Below are 20,223 nucleotides of genomic sequence, written 5' to 3'. Positions count from 1 at the left end.
CGGGAGGGCAGGTGTGTGATTTCTGGCTCTAGTCAATGTCATTTCCTCACCCCTAGAAGGGCTTCACAAACATCTTCTTTGTCCCCACTTCACGTTCAACCGATCTTTGGGGGTATATCATTTTCTCCTTTTCTACAATCAAGAAAAGGTCCTGGAACCATTAGGGCCCCGGGGCCAGCGGTTCTTTGATTGTCTCTTCAGACAATTTCAGACAGATGGAATTCATGACAAGAAGTTCGACACAGGTCACGGAAAAACATTTTATACTGAACAAAGTTACAATCTATAATAAATATCTAACAGCTGGAAACATCGATGTGACAGTAATAAAGTATTTTGAAAACACAAGAAAAATGCTTAAAACACGATATTTATGGAGACTTTTAAATGCATCTATCTCAACCTTTGACAGCTTAAATAAAATAAACAGCTAAAATAAAAATCATCAAGAAGCAGAAAACCTAAATCACAGAATATTTTTTTTATTAGAAAGAGAAAATATGGCATCACTTTAAGCTCTGGCAGAACATTTACAAAAAAAAAGGATTATAAATAGGACACAAAAATAAACCCAATAAGTTTCAAATCATAAAAATTTATACGAACCATTTTCTCATCTCACAAAGTAATAAAACTGGAAATTAAACAAACACATAAACCACCCACTTCAAGGTAGAGGGCAAACTCCCAAATAGTTATTATGTCAAGATAAAATAAAGGTCACAGGCATAGTCTACTTCAAAAATAATGAAAATGAGAACATTTTTCAGACACGCTATGCTATTGGCCACGTGTAGAGAAAGCAAAACAGGTGAGGAGAGGGAGAGTATGCTCCACCGACTGGGGAGACCTCACTGAGATGCCTTTCTGTGGAGCTCTGAGCACCAAGAACTCCCCTCTGAAGATCTGTATGGGAAGAGCAAGCCCCAGCAGAGAGCAGCCTTCCTGGTGCGTCTGAGTTAGAGCAGCAAATGCGAAACCCGACAGCTCTGCATTTCCTAACTTATGGAAGAAGAGATTTGAGTCATCAATTTAAGAAGTTAGAATGGAGATAAAGGGGTTTGTGAAAAAGAGAGGAAAAATACTGAAGATAGCAAGAGGTGTGCCGATGAAAATAACAGTAACAGCCAGGACTGAGAAGCATCTCCAAGACTTAAGCTTTTTAAAAGATTTATTTCTTTTATTTTGTGTGGATGAGTGTTTTGCCTGCACGTGTGTGTATAAGTGCTAGGATAGCCCTAATATTAATCTGGCCGAAAAGGAAAAGAATGAAAGAAGAGAAAAGGATAATGTATTTCACAGCAATTCTATTTATTCATCTGGAATCAGAAACCAATTAAACCAAATCTACATTAAATGCACCATGCTTTATAACTAAGAAATTCATTCCCAGTATGCAAAGCAATGGAACCAGAAAAAAAGTTAATATTATATAATATGACATATCATTTCTTCCCAGTGGATAAGACTTTGCTTACAATTACTATGGATGAATAATAATCTTTTGAAAAAATTCAAAACCGCGGGCTGGGGATGTGGTTCAGTGATAAGAGTGTTTGCCTGGCGTGCACAGGGGTCTCTGGGTTTAATCCCAGCATTGCAAAACCTAACCAAAACAATACATTTTTTTTCTGCTTGAGTTACTCTGTCAACTTGGAAGAATAAATAAATCCACTGGCACCTCTGACTACATTCACCATGGAGAAGTGGTAGATGATATATGCTATTAACAATGAAAAGAATAGCTAGGTTCCAAAGGAAGAAATAGGAGCTTCTATGGCATTGAGCAAGGCTTTGGGGGAAGGAGTATCAGGCCTTATAGTATAGTAGCTCTACAGCTAAACTCAGCATTTCCTGTCCTTTAGGAGGTATGACATACGTGGTTTGGGATCTAAAATGGAAGGCTACGACTAAGATCATTGCATGGAATTAGGATCTTGATATGTACCCTAGTCAACTAGACACAAGAACCACACATCCCTGGCCCAGAAAGCTTATAGGAAAAATTGAAACTGCAAAATTGTCTGATCAGAAGAAAAGGTCCTCATGTAGAGATCCAACCTGAATCTACTCTATCAGAGTGTAGAAAACATAGCCAGGTGCTCTGAGTATTCTGAACCAGCAAATCAGCAGAGGAAAGTGTACAGTCTAAGAGTTGAAGCTGCCCTAGGAGGTTCAGGCCTGATTTAGTATGATTTGGGTGTTTAGTGTGGTTGTGTGTGTGCGTGTGCACATACGTGTGTGCACAACAGAAAGAGATTGTTTACAAATGACAGTGGGGACTTAGAGAGATGACACAGTGGTTAAATGCTTCCAAACAATCATGAGGACCAGAACTCAGATCCCAGGAACCATGAACAAGCTGAGTGTCCTGCAAAAATATCTGTAACTGTAGTCAACACTTTCTTCTGGTTCCCATACTCAGAGGCACAGGCACTCACACAAGCACACACACACACACTCACACACAAACATACGCACTCAGACACAGCATAAATCTTTTAAAAAATAATTTTTTTATGTGCATTCTCTATGAGGGTGTTACAGACAGTTTGTGAAATGCCTTATGGGTTCTGGGAATTGAACTCAGGACCTCTGAAAGACCAGTCAGTGCTCTTAACAGCTGAGCCATCTCTTCAGCCTCCACACATGAATGTTTATAAAAGATTTAAGAGACAGAAACTGTCCACAGGTGCAGTGCCTAACACTCGTTACCCACCTGAAGTCTCTGAATGAGAGGAGAAAGCAAGCTCAAAGAGGAAAATATCTCCATTGAAGATCAGATTGAGATGGCTGCATTTGTGCACACCTGTAATCCTGGTCCTGGGGAGCTGCTGCTGCTGCAGCCTCAGGTCTGTTCCCTTTCTAACTTGGCGGCACAGTTTCTGAACTTCCCTGCCAGCTCCTTCATGATAATCCCTGTTGTTTCCATTTCCTCTGGAAGCTGGCAAATGCATAAAAGTCTGAGGTAATGGTTTCTGCTGGAGATGGGCCTATTCAGAAAAGACATTTGAGCTGTGTGTGGACCACCCTGTCAAAGGACGATCTTTTCCAAGGGGAACCTCCAGCCTCAGTGTTCCTGTTTATTCCCAAGTTACTTAGGGATTTCACGTGCCATCTCAGATCCTCTGCTTCCCTCTTCTGGTCAACTGAGAGGAATCTTTTATAGCTGGTGACAACATTGGGGTGGGAATTAATAGGATGAGACTTAGTCCTGACAATGACTTTCCAGTTCCTAAGAAAGTGACACCAGAAAGCAAGGTAAATAAACATAGCATCGTCATGGTTTAATATGCTCACAGCAGGACCATCAGGGCATCTATTTGCCATGCAAACCGAAGGGAAATTGTTAACCCAGCCTGCCCTTAAATGCATCATTAAAATCATTCAGTTTTCCAGAAAGGGCTATATGGTTAAATACACTTTTGTAAAACCGCAGGGTGAAGAAAGTCACACAAACTTCTTGACTGAAAGAAAATCCTGAGGTTTTAAATAGCATTGTGAAGTTTTTCGAGGGAGACAGAGCCTTGTAGTTCCGGATCAGTGGATTCTTCTTTTATTTTTTGGGATTTGGATTCTTCTTAAGAGTAGTATCCCAAGGGCTAACACGCCACTCTGCAAAAGCACTCCAGGGAGCAATGAAACTGTAGACTCCGGGGGATGAGCTCAAAAAGTAGAAGTAGAAATGACAACAGCCTGAAGGAAGTGAGTGGCCACCCACGCCTTCTCAGTTGATGACAGATTTAATTTTAATGAGATAGTTTAGAGCTGGAAAGGATTTTGTAGGCCCTAAAGCAGCGGTTCTCAACCTGGGGGTCAAGACCCCTTGGGATCACGTTATCAGATATTTACATTATGATTCATAGAAGGAGCAAAATGACCATAATGAAGCAGCCACCACATGATTTCGTGGGGTCACAGCATTCAGAAGGATAGGAACTTCCGCCCTAAAGTTTCCTAGGGTTCAGCCTCCTGTTTCGTGGTTGAGAGAACTGAGACTGAGAGCCACAAAGAAACTGCAGGCCACAGAAGCGATGGAACAGCATTCAGCTGTGAAGAAAAATGAACCCAACATGGGGGGGGGGGAATGGATGCAACTGACATCATTATGTTTAGTAAAATAAGACATACGCAGAATGTCTCACACTCATACTTTAGAGTTATGTCAATTTGCCCACTGTACGAAGTGTGTGTGTGTGTGTGTGTGTGTGTGTGTGCCCGAGCAATGAAAGTTTAAAGGGGACTATTCGAGAAAAGAAGAAATGTTAAGGGTTTGAGGAGGAGAGACATGAATGCAGAAGTATTACAGGGTGTGGGGGGGGGGGGAGCCAGCCGGGGGGGGGGGGAGGGCAGATGAGGGAGGGCAGGAGGTGAGAGCAAAGCGTAGTGATGTAAGGATGCGGATGCATGAAAATGCTATAGTTAAACCCGTAACTTCGGATGCTAACATGGACAGGAATGAGAAAAGCAAAAGCAACTGGGATGGTATTCAGAAAGGACGACTCCTGGGGGTGCTGGAGAGGAATCTAACAGCACAGAGAGCTGCTCAGCTCAGCAAGGAGGAAGCCTGCTGTCTGCTCTTGGTGCTGAGGGCAGTGCGATTCGATCAGAACCATGCATTCTCTATTCCACAAGAAAGTGCCCCTTAAAGAGTTAAAGGCCGTGTGTAGGGTTTCCTGGTGCTCTGCTGGAAACTGTGGGTGGCATTTTGGAGATGTTTAGTGTAAGCATGGCCTGTGCTATTCTGTGGATTCTGTGGGTTAAATCCACTGAGGGAGAGGTGAGATAAACGTATGAGCTCCGTAGAGTTCAGCCCCTCACGTGCACATACTCACCCACAAGAGGACAGTTGGAAGGTTGCTCCTTGCATGTGACTTCCGGCTATTTTGCTAGTAATGATTTGGGGGAAAAAAATCCAAAAGAAAAAAAAGAATAAATTTTATGTGTATTTGTGGGAGTCAAGGATTCATGGCCAAAGCTCCTGCACTTTGACATACGGGGTAAACGGGTTAAACGACAAACAGCTTAGTTCAGAAGAGGAGGTACAGGGTGTCTCGTTCCCTGGAAGGAGGTTCCTAAGATGCTGCAGTGTTTGACAGAGGAAGATCTGAATGACGCATTTACAAGACCACCAAGGCGCTTCTGTGTCAGCAATCATTCTCATTCACACACACACACATCAAACACAGTCAGGAAAACGGAGTCTGTATTAAACTCCCAAGTGCCTTGATGCTTCTCATACTTGTTGGCATCTTTGGGAGACAGCACCATCTTCCATATCAGCTAAGACTATTCTGACAGGTATAAGAAGTCTGTTTAGGAGGAGAGGCAATGACTCAGTGGCAAAGCATTTTCTGGTGCATTCTGGGCCCTGGGTTCCACCCCCAGTGCAGGGGAAGGGCAACTAGCTTGACTTGGCCTAGGCAGAATAAAAAGTGAGCGGAGACTGTTGATTGGAAAGCATATGTAAAACAAGAAACGTGGTGGGCTGGTGAAGGAGTCACCAAGATCCCTTTATTCCTGGGCTTTATCCCTGGGCTTCTTCCCATCAAGACAGGTTCTGCTGCTAACAGTTCCTCATGATGTGCCGAGGCCATTGGCTCGGGCATCCCATCTTCCTCACTAGAAAGGAACAGTCTTCCCACTAGTCCGGAAGCAGCCCTCTGATTGGCCTTACTTGTTGGGGATGTTTCTTTCTGTGATGAGGAATTTAGAGTCTGCAGAAAGGCAGAGAGCATGGTGGATAAAGTGTAGATTTTGAAGAGAAATTGCTTGAGTTCAAACACTGGCTCCCCTTCCTAGTAGCTGATCCAAATGTTTCTTAAGCTCACCTACCTCTCCTTGGTATATTGGTCATTTTACTCTCTATGGCTTTTGTGAGAATTCCATTCTGATTAGCTTCAAAATCGCCCCCTTCATCAGTTCAAGTGTCTATCGGCAGATAGATAAAGATGGATAAAGAAAATGTGGTTACTATATACAGTGAGGTATTATTTGGCCATAAAAAGAATGAAATCCTAATTTGAAAACATTGCTTTGAGGTTGGAGAAATGCCTCAGAGGTTAAGACCATGTATTGGATCATTGTAAAGAATCCGAGTTTGGTTCTCAGCACCTAGATTGGGAGACCCACAACCACCTGTCAGTCTTGCTCCTGAGCAGTGATTCTCAATCTTTCTAATGCTCTGACCCTTTAATACAGTCCCTCATGTTGTGATGACCCCCAAACATAAAATTGTCTTCATTGCTACTTCCTAACTGTATTTTTGCTACTGTTACGAATCTCTGTGTTTTCCAGTGGTCTTAGGCAACCCCCCTAAAGGGGTTGTGACCCACAGGTTGAGAACCACTGCTCCAGAGGCTCCAATGTTTTCCTCTGGCCTCTGTGAGTTACCTATGCTCATGTGCACATCCCTCCACACAGATAAATAATTTAAAAGCATAAAAATCAATCTTTAAGGAAACAGCACGAGCTCTAGCACGAGGAACGTGACTTTGTGGAAGTAAGAGCAATGGGCAATTGTGATCGACTTTTAACAGTTCCCAGAGTCTGGGTAGAGGGCACATGCATAAAGATGTCCTACAGCAGGAAGAAAACTCTGATGGATGGCAATTCATTGCACATTTAAAACTTACGAGCAGGGAGGATACTAAACACTCCAAACCAAAAAAGTATTTGAGATAGGATAGTGACCTTGCTGTAAGTATTCTACATTGTATACACACATTGAAAGGTCACTGTGTGTGTGTGTCTATGTGTGTGTAAATATAGACAGATAATGTGGCCATTAAAAACAAGCAGCAGCAAAAAAACATTTAAAATCAGTCCCAAGACATTGTGAATGAGGAGAGAAGACAAAGTTCCCAGCACCTAACAGCGGCAACTAGCTTTACAAAATTTAGACCAAGAAACAGACCTTAAATGCTGTTTTCAAAATGGTTATTTTAAAGAGTTTTACCCCCAGCCTCTTGTCTTCAGCTCTTCAGGATATCCTAGCAGCATATACAAGAACCGCCAGAAGACCTGGGTTCAGTTCCTGGCATCTGTCAGGTGACTCATAATCTCATCTAAGTCCAGCTCCAGGGGATCCAACATCCTCTTCTGGCCTCTTTGATGGGTACTCACACACACACACACATGGCAGACATCCACACATGCTCATAAGTAAAAATAAAGTAAATCTGAGTTACATGCCTTGATTCCAGCATTCAGGAGGGAGAGGCAGGTGGATCCCTGGGAGTTCCAGACTGGCCTGGTCTATGTGTAGCACATTCAGACCAAATAGGGCTATGTATCAAGACCTTGTTTCAAACTCGTCATCATCAGCAACTTCCTTAAAGTGTGAGGGGAAGGGCTGGAGAGGTTGCTCCATAGTGAAAAACACTGACTGTCCTTCAGAGGACCTGGGTTCAAGCCCTAGCGACCACAAGGTGGCTTACAACTGTCTGCAACTCCAGTTCCAGATCTGATGCTGTCTTCTGGCTTCTTCAGGCACTAGGCACACATGTGGTACATAGACATACATGCAGGCAAAAACATCAGACATACAAAATAAAAATCTTTGTTGAAACAAACAACAAACAATACAGGATCTCTTCTGTATGATCTAATTTATATACAAATTTATATACAAACAGTTTGGGAACTAACACTGAAAAGTAAGGAATTAATGCTATAAAAAAATCAAGAGAGCATTTACTTTTCTAGGAAAAGCAAGACTAACCTCTGGAAGGGACTTTGGAAACTGCTGTAATGTTTCCTTTCTTGCCGCTGGCAGGCTGTAGAGGGGTTTGTTTTACAAGTTCTTAGATCACATACTTACATGCAAAAGCTTTCTGTGTGTCTGCTGTGTCTCACGCACACCCCCACAAGTCATATCTTCCACGCAGAGACGGGAGCTCATGCGACTTGAGAAAGAATAGGGCTGCTTAAACTTAAAGTTACACAGCCCAGAGCTGGAGGGAAGGCTCAGTGATTAAGAACGAATATTGTGCTTGTGGAGTCCTGGAACTCAGGTCCCAACACCCGCCTAAGGCGGCTCCCAACCAGCTCCGACTCCAGGGGAATCGGTGCCTCTGGCTTCTCATACACACACCCACACAATATACACATAATTAAAATTAAATATGAAAGCTATTTGTTTACAAAGTTAGAAAGCCCTGGAAAAGAGAGATAGGTATGTGTGTGTGGGGGGGGAGACAGGGAGGGAAAGGGAGAGAGGGAAAGGGGGGGGGAATTGAGGGCCATCTGTAGAAAGGAGATCTCCAACCTAAAACAAGACTTGCTATAACTTTTTGCTAAATGGGACAAGTGGTGTCCTGAAGGACATTATTCATTCTTGGCATAAGTCGTAAAAACAGATTTAGTTAGAAAAATACTAGATTTTCTAGTCTCATACCATTGCTGTGATAAAACTCTGACAGAAAGCAACTTGGGGAAGAAAGGGATCATTTCACCTCATGACCCCCAGGTCACAATCCATCCCTGAGGGAAGCTGGGGCAGGAACTGAAGCAGAAACCCTGGAGGAACACTGCTTGCTGCCTTGCTTACCGGGTTCCTGCTTGGCTAGCTTTCTTACATAATCCAGGCCTACCTGCTTGGGGACAGTGGCACCCATAGTGGCCTGGGGCCCCCTACACCCATCATCAATTAAGACAATCTCTTGCAGACATGGCTACAGGTAAATCGGATCTGAACAATTTCTCAATTGAGGTTCTCTCTTCCCAGGTGACTTGAGGTTGTACCAAGGTGACAATAAAAATGAACTAGCCCACACGGCAAACATTAAGTCTATAGGTTAAGGTCATCATGGCTTAATGACATCCCAGAAGCCCTCTCAAGATATGTCATTGGAGGGAAGACCTAAAGTAATTGTGGGGAGTGCCAGCTATGGGAGCCTCCACCCCCATGGCTGCTCTCTAGTCTGCCCTTCTTTTGTGGGCCGATGACTTATTCCCAGACAGCTTGCCCTCACAGGAGCTCCTGGTCTAGGAAGGACCGGCACAGCCTACCGCTTCCAGGCCTTTTGACAATGCCATTCAGACTTCTCCATCCTCCTGGCCAGGTGCTGCCAAGAGATTTGTCTCATTGCTTGGTTTGGCTCTGATAAAAGTTTCCATCTTAAGTGTGCTCCCCATACTTCTCCATAATATGATGTTACTGTCTCTCTGTTTCACACTCATGCTGGCCTTCCCACCCTCCCCAGTGTCAGCAGCCAGGGCCCTTTTATTGCCAGGCGAACTCTGCAGCAGCATCCATGAGACTGGAGCACCATCCCAAGAGAGAAATGAAGTGATTCATGCTCAGGACAAGCACTCCTGTGTTATTGGATATCCAGACTTTCCCATTTTAGCTGACAAATATCATGGGTAATAATAGTTGTTAAAGCAAAATGGGAAAAATCTTACATTTACCGTTGTTCAATTTAACTACATTCATTTCAGCTAATTACTACAACCTGTCAAGAGCTTTTCTCAAATTTTTCTTTGCTATCTAATATGCTTGTGCGATTCTCAGACTTGATGAGTCATTTAAGCCTTTACAATGACAGACACAAGGAGGCACTTGCAGAGGTATATGTACCAAAAAATTATGTACTAGAATATTCAGGCTGCATCTATGATTATTTCCAAACGAGTAAGAATCTAAATGTTCATTAGTCACATTTACAGAATGGAATTCTAGGTAAAAATGGAAAGGAATGAGGTGAAGGTAGACTGGACAAAGCGCACAAACATTAAGCAAAACAATATGTGCTCTATGATGCCGTTGTTTTATAATATTGGAAAACAGACAAAACTTGCATATAAAGTGAGGTTACACCTAAGAAAGAAGGGAGGGAAAAGCACACAAGGCAGGCCTTTGGGAGGCTGAGTGAAGTTCTGTTTCTAGATCGGATGATGGCTCGATTAATTCATCGACCTGTTCAGCTATTATTTATGACTTGTATTTTACCTTCAATAAAAATTACTTTAATAACAGTGAGGATATTGAACGTTCATAATTGCACCAGTAATAGCAATAAAGAATTTATTTATTTATTTATTTATTTTTTTTTGGTTTTTCGAGACAGGGTTTCTCTGTGGCTTTGGAGCCTGTCCTGGAACTAGCTCTGTAGACCAGGCTGGTCTCGAACTCACAGCAATAAAGAATTTATATACATAATCAGCATGCTAATTAATGGGTCCAATAATATGGTATATATAAAATACAAGTTATGTGTAAATCAATAAAAATGACAAAAGCAGAAGATCGGAGATCACTTAGCATGATAGCAAGTCAGTTTGCTTAGGTTAAAATGGAAGTGCTGGGGGCTGGAGAGGTGGCTTAGCATTTAAGAGACTGTTAAGCGGTTAAGGCTGTTCCTCCAAAAGACCTAGGTTCAGTTTCCAGCACCCACATGACAGCTCACAACTGTTTGTAACTCCAATTCCAGGGGACACAATACCCATGCAAAATACGAATGCACATAAAATTAAAAATAAAAACTTTAAGAAAATGAAAGCAGAAATGTTCAGCAAACAGCTGAATAAAAAGGTTAGGGATTTGGAGAACTGGGCTGCAGATGAATATTTGGGACTCACCAGGGTTCTGATATGACAGTAGTTGATCACAGAAGTGAATGAGATGATCTGCAGACTAGAGAAAACCTGCAGAAGAGAGCATTGAGGGACTAACGAGATTCATAGGAAGAAAACACACGAGTAAGAAGAAAAGCAAGCATCGCAAGGGATGGAGGAAGCAATAGAGGGCAGGTGATGAGACTTTCATGGGTGGCATAGCCAACCAACAGGGTCAAATGCCAGAGATACAGGAAGGAGGATAAAGACCGAAAAGACTCATGGATTTAATAACTAAATTATAGGTGAGTTGGATGAGAAGAGAATCAGCGGTGTCACGGATTCTCACATGGGTGGTGCATACGAACATCACCTAAGAATATGGGAGAGTTTTACTAGAAAGAGCTTGCTATTTTGATGGGGTGGATGGGAAGAATTCAGGAGTGTAGAGCAGCGATGATTTTAAAGCAGCCTGGAGCCCTAGGGGAATATTGGTCAACCACCATCCTCAGTAAACGTGACTCGAGACTTCTTAATCTCTGCTCAGGAGACTACAGGAATTCAGTGTGTGTCAAAGGGAGAAGGCCTTCCTTCAGATTGGAAGGTGGAAAAAGCTTTATGTGGGTGACTGCCTGAGTCTTTTTAGCATAGAAGGTAATTACCCTTGAAACTCAAGAGCAGACAATAGTCCTCCCTGCTTGGCCCCACAAGCCTTTGTCCTGAAGTCTGAATGGCTGTCTTTGTTAACAAAACACTATCTTCAGTTGATACTATTCTCCTGTCCTCCTCTGCCTGATAAGCTTCCCTGACCCCAGTTATCGGTAACTCTGCAGTTTTGTTCAGTCTTAATCTTCTGAATTAACACAGCTTCTTTCTTCCACCCCAACCTTCAGAGTCTTCTCAGAAATGCTACCTACCAATGGCAAATCCAGTTCATCCTCCCAAGGGAGTCTAAGGTATGTTCTATTGACTTGAAACATTTCAATTACACAGAAAAGCCTGAAGATCTACAAGCTGTGTTAGGCTGTAAAGAAACATTGAAGTTCATGATTGGTCCTAGAGAAGTAACCTGAATGTTCAGTAGCTGATTTTAGTCCTGTCCTGCCCCACACACAGTGTTGTTGTGATCCATGGATGTCACACGCAAGGATGAGTTAGGAAATGAGAAGGAACGTGAACCATTGTTCTAGTTCATTTCCCTGAAGCTTTGCTCTCACCCTCTGCCTTCTGAGTTAAAGAAAAAGAGCCCTAACTGCTGCCCAACATATCTGTTGATTTGAAAGACCCTCGACGAGGACCTCTTTTCGGGAGGAGACCTCCCCAACGCCAGGGAACAGGCCGAGACCGCACGGATGCAAATCGCAAGAGGTTTATTGAGTAGACACAGGTACCTGTGGGCAGCAAGATCTCTCGGAAGATTTGCGCACCTGCCAACTGGAGGGCGGGCTTTTTATAGGGAAGAGCAAAAAGCAAGTTTACAGAAGCAAAAGCGTGGTTATCGATCGACCGGAATGAGGCGGGGGCATGAATGGTTTCCCCTCTCAGCATGGGTGTCAGCAAGAAGCAAGTTTACAGAAGCAAAAGCGTGGTTATCGGAATGCGGCGGGGGGGGGGGGGGGGGGGGGCCATGAAAGGTTTCTTCTCTCAGCATGGATGCCTGGCAACAATCATCCTGTTCCTATCTTATAGCTAACTGCTTTGTTGACATCCTATCTTATTGACATCTTGCCTTGCAGTCTTCCTATCTCTATCTCCTGTTCTCCCAGGCACCTGGGATGTTCTAACGGGAGCAGGCTGGCTGCTGATCCGGAGATTTGTTTAAAACAAACAGGACGTTCCCCCGGGAGCATGCTAGCTGCGGGTTTTGAGGAGGGGGTCTGTAGGGTCTTTCAGATTAGCTACCTCATTCCCTGTCTGTTTCTCCTTTCGGGGGTTCTAGTAGTAGGCGGAGGAAGCTAGAGTGGCAGCTTAGTGGGGCAGACTTTAGGAAAAACCTCAGACATTAAACAAATGGTGGTTGTTTTCCTACTGGTTGGGGAATCCAGCAGGAGACACCTGTTTAATGAATTTACACAGCGTTACCTTTCGAAGATCTGGCGCTCCTTCCAATAAAAGTTAGATCCAATTGAAGAAGTGTTAATACAAATCCACCTATGTGCATAGCGTTATAAGAAATGTCTGTGTAAGAGAAATGTTTTTAATAGAATGAATAGCATTCCCCGAAGAGATCAGGGCCTAATCCCTAGAACCTGGGATGTAATCTTACTTAGAATAAGATCTTTGGAGATATTATTAAATTGTTTATCTTAAAATAAGAAGACTGTTCTGAATTGTCTGGTTAGATCCCAGATACAATTACATGTATCCTCATGATGGGGAGGCAGAGGAAGAGTACACATACACAGGATAGACAGACTAGCATAAAGATGTATCAGGATTATTGACGATGCTCACATCTAAGCCTATAGCAACGGGGTCAAGAAGCCAAGGATTTCCAGTAGCCACCAAAAGCTTGAGGATAAAAGGGATGCTATGGTTACCTTCAGTTGTCAATTGTGGGGTATTTTCTTCAAAACAAGATATTCCATGGCAAAACCAGATTTAACCAATACCTAACCACAAACCCAGCACTACACAAAGTACTAGAATGAAACTCTAACCCAAGAAAGTTGACTAAATCAACAAAAACACAGAGAACTGATGGTCTCACAGCAGCAAATCCAAAGAAGGAAAAAAAACACAAAATAACATCACCAACAATGAAAACTAAATTAACAGGAGAGAGCAATCACTGATCATTAATATCCCTTAATATAAATGGACTCAACTCACCTATAAAAAGGCACAGGCTAACAGACTGGATACAAAAACAGAATCCATCCTTCTGCTGCATACAAGAAACACACTTCAACCTCAAAGACAGACATCATCTCAGAGTAAAGGGTTGGGAAAAAAGTTTCCAATCAAATGGAGCTAAGAAACAAGCTGGTATAGCTATTCTAATATCTAAATAAAAAAACAGACTTCAAACTAAAATGAATCAAAAGAGAAAAAGAAGGACATTTCATATTAGTCACAGGAAAAGTACATCAAGAGGAAATCTCAATACCGAACATCTATGCCCCAAATACAATGGCACCCTCATATGTAAAAGGAACACTTCTAAAGCTTAAATCGTACATTAAACCCCACACACTAATAATGGAAGACTTCAACACTCCAATCTCACCATTGGACAGGTCAGTCAGACAAAAAATTAACAGAGAAATAAGGGAACTAACAGATATTATGACTCAAATGGACTTAATAGACATCTATAGAACATTCCATCCAAACATAAAGAATATACCTTCTCAGACCTCAAAATCTGATCACATATTCGGTAACAAAACAAACTTCAACAAATAAAAACAAACTTGGAATAACCCCATGTATCTTGTCGGATCATCATGGCTTAAAACTAGAAGTCAACAACAACACTAATTCCAGAAAGTCCACAAACACATGGAAATTATACAATGCTCACCCGAAGCATCAATGAATCAAGGAATAAATAAAAAGAGAGATTAAAGACCTCCTAAAATTCAATTAAAATGACCACACAACATACCCATATTTATGGGGCACAATGAAAGCAGTTACGAGGAAAATTAATAGCACTAAATGCCTACATAAAGAAGCTGGGAAAATCCCACACTAGTAAAATAACAAAACATTTGAAAACATTAGAACAAAAAGAAGCAAACTCACCCAAGAGAACTAGATGGCAGAAAATAATCAAACTGAGAGCTGAAATCAACGAAATAGAAAGAAAACAATACAAAGAATCAATGAAACAAAGAGTTTGTTTTTTGAGAAAATCAACAAAATAGACAAGCCTTTATCCAAACTAACCAAAAGGCAGAAAGAGAATATACAAATTAACAAAATAAGAAATGAAAATAGGGCACTCGGGAGGCAGAGACAGGCGGATCTCTGTGAGTTCGAGACCAGCCTGGTCTACAAGAGCTAGTTCCAGGACAGGCTCCAAAACCACAGAGAAACCCTGTCTCGAAAAACCACAAAAAAAAAAAAAAAAAGAAAGAAATGAAAATAGAGACATAACAACAGACACGGAGGAAATCCTGAGAATGATCAGGTCATATTTCGAAAACTTGTACCCCACAAAATTGGAAAGCTTAAAGGAAATGGACAACTTTCTGGATAAATATCACTTACCAAAATTAAATCAAGACCAGATAAGCAAATTAAACAGACCTATAACTGCTGAAGAAATAGAAACAGTCACCAAAAGTATCCCAACCCAAAAGCCCAGGACCAGATGGTTTCAGCTCAGAATTCTACAAGATTTTCAAAGAAGAACTAATACTAATACTACTCAATTATTCCACACAATAAAAACAAAAGGAACATTGCCAAACTCTTTATATGAGGTTACAATTACCCTGATACCCCAAACCACATAAAGACATTACTAAGAAAGAGAATTACAGACAAATCCTCACTCATGAACGTGATGCAAAAACACTAAATAAAATACTGGCAAATTGAATCCAATAACACATCAGAACCATCATCTACCATGATCAAGCTGGCTTCATCCTAGAGATGCAGGCATAGTTCAACATACAAAAATCTGTCAACATAATCAGCCGTATAAACAAACTGAAAAATAAAAACCACATTAGATGTTGAAAAAGCTTTTTGACAAAATACATCATCCCTTCATGATAAAGGTCTTGGAGAGAGCAGGGATACAAGGAACATATTTAAACATAATAAAGGCAATATATAGCAAGCCAACAGCCAACATCAAACTAAATGGAGAGAAACTCCCACCAATTCCACTGAAATTAGGAACAACGCAAGGTTGTCCATATCTATTCAATACAGTTCTTGAGATCCTAGCTAGAGCAATAAGACACCAAAAGGAGGAGATCAAGGGGATACAAATTGGAAAAGAAGTCAAACTCTCACTATTTGCTGATGAGATGATAGTTTACATAAGCGACCCCAAAAATTCTACCAAGGAACTTCTACAACTTATACACACTTTCAGTAATGTAGCAGGATGCAAGATTAACTAAAAAAAAATAGTAGTTCTTCTGTACACAGATGATAAAAGGGCTCGGGAAGAAATCAGAGCGAGGGGCAGGGGCCTATGCTCCCAACTTGACACTCAACAGAGGAATCTAAAATGGTTGAAAGACACTTAAGGAAATGCTTAACATCCTTAGTCATTAGAGAAACGCAAATCAAAACAACTCTGAGATTTCATCTTATACCTGTAAGAATGGCCAAGATCAAAAACACTGATGACAACTTATGCTGGAGAGGTTGTGGGGAAAAGGGAAATACTCCTGTATTGCTGGTCAGAGTGCAAGCTGGTATAGCCCCTTTGGATATCAATATGGCAATTTCTCAGAAAATTAGAAAACAACCTTCTTCAAGACCCAGCAATATCACTTTTGGGTATATATCCAAAGGATGCTCAATTGTACCACAAGGACATGTGTTCAACTATGTTTATAGCAGCTTTGGTTGTCATAGCCAGAACCTGGAAACAACCTAAATGCCCCTCGACTGAAGAATACCTAAGGAAAATATGATACATTTACACAATGGAGTACTACACAGCAGAAAAAAATAATGACATCTTTAAATTTGCAGGCAAATGGACGGAGCTAGGAAACATCAACCTCACTCAATAGGCCCAGAAGACAATTATCATATGTACTCACTCATAAGTGGTTTAAGTGGTTTTTAAACATAAAGCAAAGAAAACCAGCCTAAAAAAAAAATCACAATCCCAGAGAATCTAGACAACAATGAGGACTCTAAGAGTCCATACATAGATCTAATCTACATGGGAGGCAGAAAAAGACAAGATCTCCTGAGTAAATTGGGAGCATGGAGACCATGGGAGAGGGTTGAAGAGAAGGGGAGAGGCAGGGAGGAGAGCAGATAAAAATGTATAGCTCAATAAAATCAATAAAAATAAATAAATTGCTGCTGCTTCGTGTCACCAAATATAAGGTCATCTGTTATCTCATCCATGGGGGAAAACTGTCTTAGTCAGTGTTATATTACTGTAAAGAGACATCATGACCACAACAACTCTTAAAAGGGAAAGCAATCAATTGAGGCTGGCTTACAGTTCAGAGGGCAGGAAGTGTGATAGCATGCAGGGGGGCATGGGGATGAGAGAGAGTTAGACATCAGATCCACAGACAGTGAGAAGAGAGACACTGGGCCTAGCTTAAGCTCTTGAAACCTCAAAGCCTATGCCCAGTGACATACTTTCTCCAACAAGGCCACACCTACTCCAACAAGACCATTCTAAGCCTTTCAAATAGTGTCACTGTATGGGTCTATGGGGCGGGGGCATTTTCATTCAAACCATCATAAAAACTTGCAGGAAAAGAGATGAAGGTGGGTATGCCAACACACACACACACACCACACACACACACAGAGAGAGAGAGAGAGAGAGAGGCTATGATAAATACTATGAAGTCCGTATTGTTGCACCACTTAATGCTGTAGGTGTTTCCGTTCATGCAGAATGGCTGGTAGTCCTTCAGTGCCTTTCAGTAAGCAGGCATGTCTATAGAGGTCATGGTACCACCCATTGTACACCCTGCCCTGGACCAAGAAGAAGCTGAGATAAAAAAAAAAAAAGATGAGTTGTATTGGGATTCTGGGAAGGACACTGTTCTCTGAGGTCTTGTCAAGGCTGGAGCTTTTTCAGGACTAAGCACAAAAGGAATGACATCTGCTTTGAAGATTCAAGCAGGACAAAGCGCGAGTCCTATTACCAGAGTCTCATTGGTTTGCTGGCCTTGGGTGGAACTTGAGGAATGTCAGCCAGGGAGAAGCAAAGAGGACTCCTGGGGAACAACCTGGAAACCCAGGAGTCCTACGAGACACTGATGGGCAGGAAACTTTAGGTTGGAGCTTTGTGGTCAACATCAGAGCCCTAAAGAGTGGATGTGAGGTTTGGGTTTGTTTGGGTGTTTTTGTTGTTGTTGTTGGTTTGGTTTTGGTTTTTGGTTTTTGAGACAGAGCTTCTCTATGGCTTTGGAGCCTGTCCTGGAACTAGCTCTTGTAGACCAGGCTGGCCTCGAACTCACAGAGATCCACCTGCTTCTGCTTTCCGAGTGCTAGGATTAAAGGCGTGCACCACCACTGCCTGGCTGTTTTTTGTTTTTTTTTTTTTTTTTTTGGCTTGTTTTGGTTTTTAGTTTTCCAAGACAAGGTAACAGTTCTGGCTATCCTAGAACTTGTTTTGTAGATCAGGCTGGCCTTGAACTCATAGAAATCCACCTGCCCCTGCCTTCCTAGTGTTAGTATTAAAGGTAAGCACCACCATGCCTAGTTGATGTATTTTTGTTTTAAAAGGTAAGCAGTATTTCATCTCAGATAGTAAAGACTTCATATGACTTCCCCCCACCCAGGACAGTAAGAATGTGAGGGACATCACTTTAGTCATGAGACTGCCCCCCTACTGGCCTGCCAAGTATCACCTATAGGATGACAGACACGTATGGAGGTCTGTGGGTATACATTCCCAAAAGGGCAGGGATAGGGACATTTCCTTGTGACTGCTTCCAGCTCCTCCAAAGCATGACCTGTCAATGTCATTAGTCATAAAATCTTTAGGGCAAGAACTTTGTGTAATATGTTTTCTGCTCTGATCCTAAAAAAGGCAACAAACCCATTCATAGCTTGAGTGGTCATAGTACTTACCAGGTAGTCCCAGGTGGAGGTGGCTACCAGCACAAGCCTTGTCTCAAGTGACTTATGTCCTGTTACCCTCCGCTGTTGAGAACAACATGTGAGCCTGTCCCCATGACCAGTATGCTATATATCATGCCCCTTCTGATTATGACTGCTCAGCCTGAATGAACCTCCCTGGGATTTAGAGGTGACAGCCCTGAGTTTCATTATAGATATGGGCCTCCCTGCTCTCGTCCGCTGAGGCTCCAGGATTCACTTGGAAGGGCATTATAATTATATGCAGATTGCTCTCCTATCATTTGATTGAATTTTCTGGAAGAAAGAAGGTCATTAAAGCAACTTCTTCCTCAATGTCTCATTTTAGGGAATGTGGAAACAGAGCTACACATAATTCAGCCCGGTGAGCCCCTCTCAAGAGAAAGCATACATGCATCCCAGAGGCACTGGAATGGATGATCACCACCAAGCCAGAGCGACTCTCGAAGGACCATTTCTCTTAGAAATAAGTTGGCCAAGTGGATCTGGATTTATAGCTGCCACTCTAGGTCTGTGTTTCTGAATCTGGTTTTGGTGAATCGGCCTGCTCTATCACCTGCCCAAGGCTGTAGAGTAAGCCTTTCTCCAGCTCATGGCTGGGGCTGGGGGAGGGGGGCATAGCAGGGTGATGTCATACACCACTCTGGAGCTTTCTTCAGAGAGGGAGCTCCAAGCTAGATATTATCCAATGTACTGTCCATGTCACTGTCCTACCCCCGACCCATTCAACGTTAGCCATTATCAACAAAGTGAAAGTATTGATGGCAAGAGGCCTGACAGGTCACAATGCCCTGGCTTCCAGTTTACGGTAAAGAGCCCAAAGTGGACACAGCACTGTGATTTTATTCATTCTTCTTGCTTAGCCGATGCACCAAGGGGTGTCTACGAAGGCTATGGAAGAGGAAAAGTAGTGTGAAACCAGAAAGAAGCTAACCATTCAACAAGAACAACCTGAATAAGCCGGGAGGACGTCCCTGTGATTGGGTTTCTCATAATTACCTAGTAAAGAAAAGGAGCCCCATCAGGGCCTAGAGGTTCACACCTTCCCAGCACTGGGGAGGCAGAGGCAAGTAGATCTCTGTGAGTTCAAGACCAGCCAGGTCTACATAGTGAGTGCCAGGCTAGCCAGGGCTACAAAGTGAGACTTTATCTCAACAACTGTAGTGGTATTTCATTTGTATTTTAATAAATAAAGCTTGCCTGAAGATCAGAGAGTAAAACAGCCCCAGTGGTCAGTCTTACAGATCAGGCAGTGGTAACAGACACCTTTATCCCAGTAGCCACATTAGTTGCCATAGAAACCGGGCAGTACATGCCTTTAATCCCAGTGGTGTACTCCTTTATTCCCAACTCTAGAAATTGGGATTATAAAATGGGAGAAGACAGCTCTCAGACTCAGTCTCATTCTGTGATTCCTGGAGGCCATTTTTCAGATTGAGGTCAAGGTAAGAGTCAGTGGCTGGCTGCTTTGCTTTTCTGGTCTTTAGGTTGACCCCCAACATCTAAGACTGTGTTTTTATTAATTGTGCTTCAAAAACAAACAAAAAACAAATATTTTTTTAAAAAAGTAAGCAGGATATATCATATCCATATAAGTGGATATGAAAATGAAATGCTTCAAAATTTATTAAGTAAAAGTTGGAAATGTGGCTCAGTAGTAGAGTCCTTGTCTAGCGTGCAAGAGGCCCTCTGTTCAATCACCAGCACTATAGAAACAAACACATGTTATAAGAAAAGAAAGGTGCCCAAAGTATGGTGAACCAGGGCTGGTAGAACAGATCAGTGGTAGACTGTGGAAGGCCCAGAGTTTGGGCCAAACTATTACTAAAACTGTCTTTTAAAGTATGCACAACAGAAATTTACTTGAATATATTTAGTATATAGTAA

This window comes from Microtus oregoni, unplaced genomic scaffold, assembly GCF_018167655.1.
Source record: "Microtus oregoni isolate MIOR12 unplaced genomic scaffold, Mior012 000054F_ref0000373, whole genome shotgun sequence".
Taxonomy (NCBI): domain Eukaryota; kingdom Metazoa; phylum Chordata; class Mammalia; order Rodentia; family Cricetidae; genus Microtus; species Microtus oregoni.
This window is presented reverse-complemented; position numbering follows the sequence as displayed.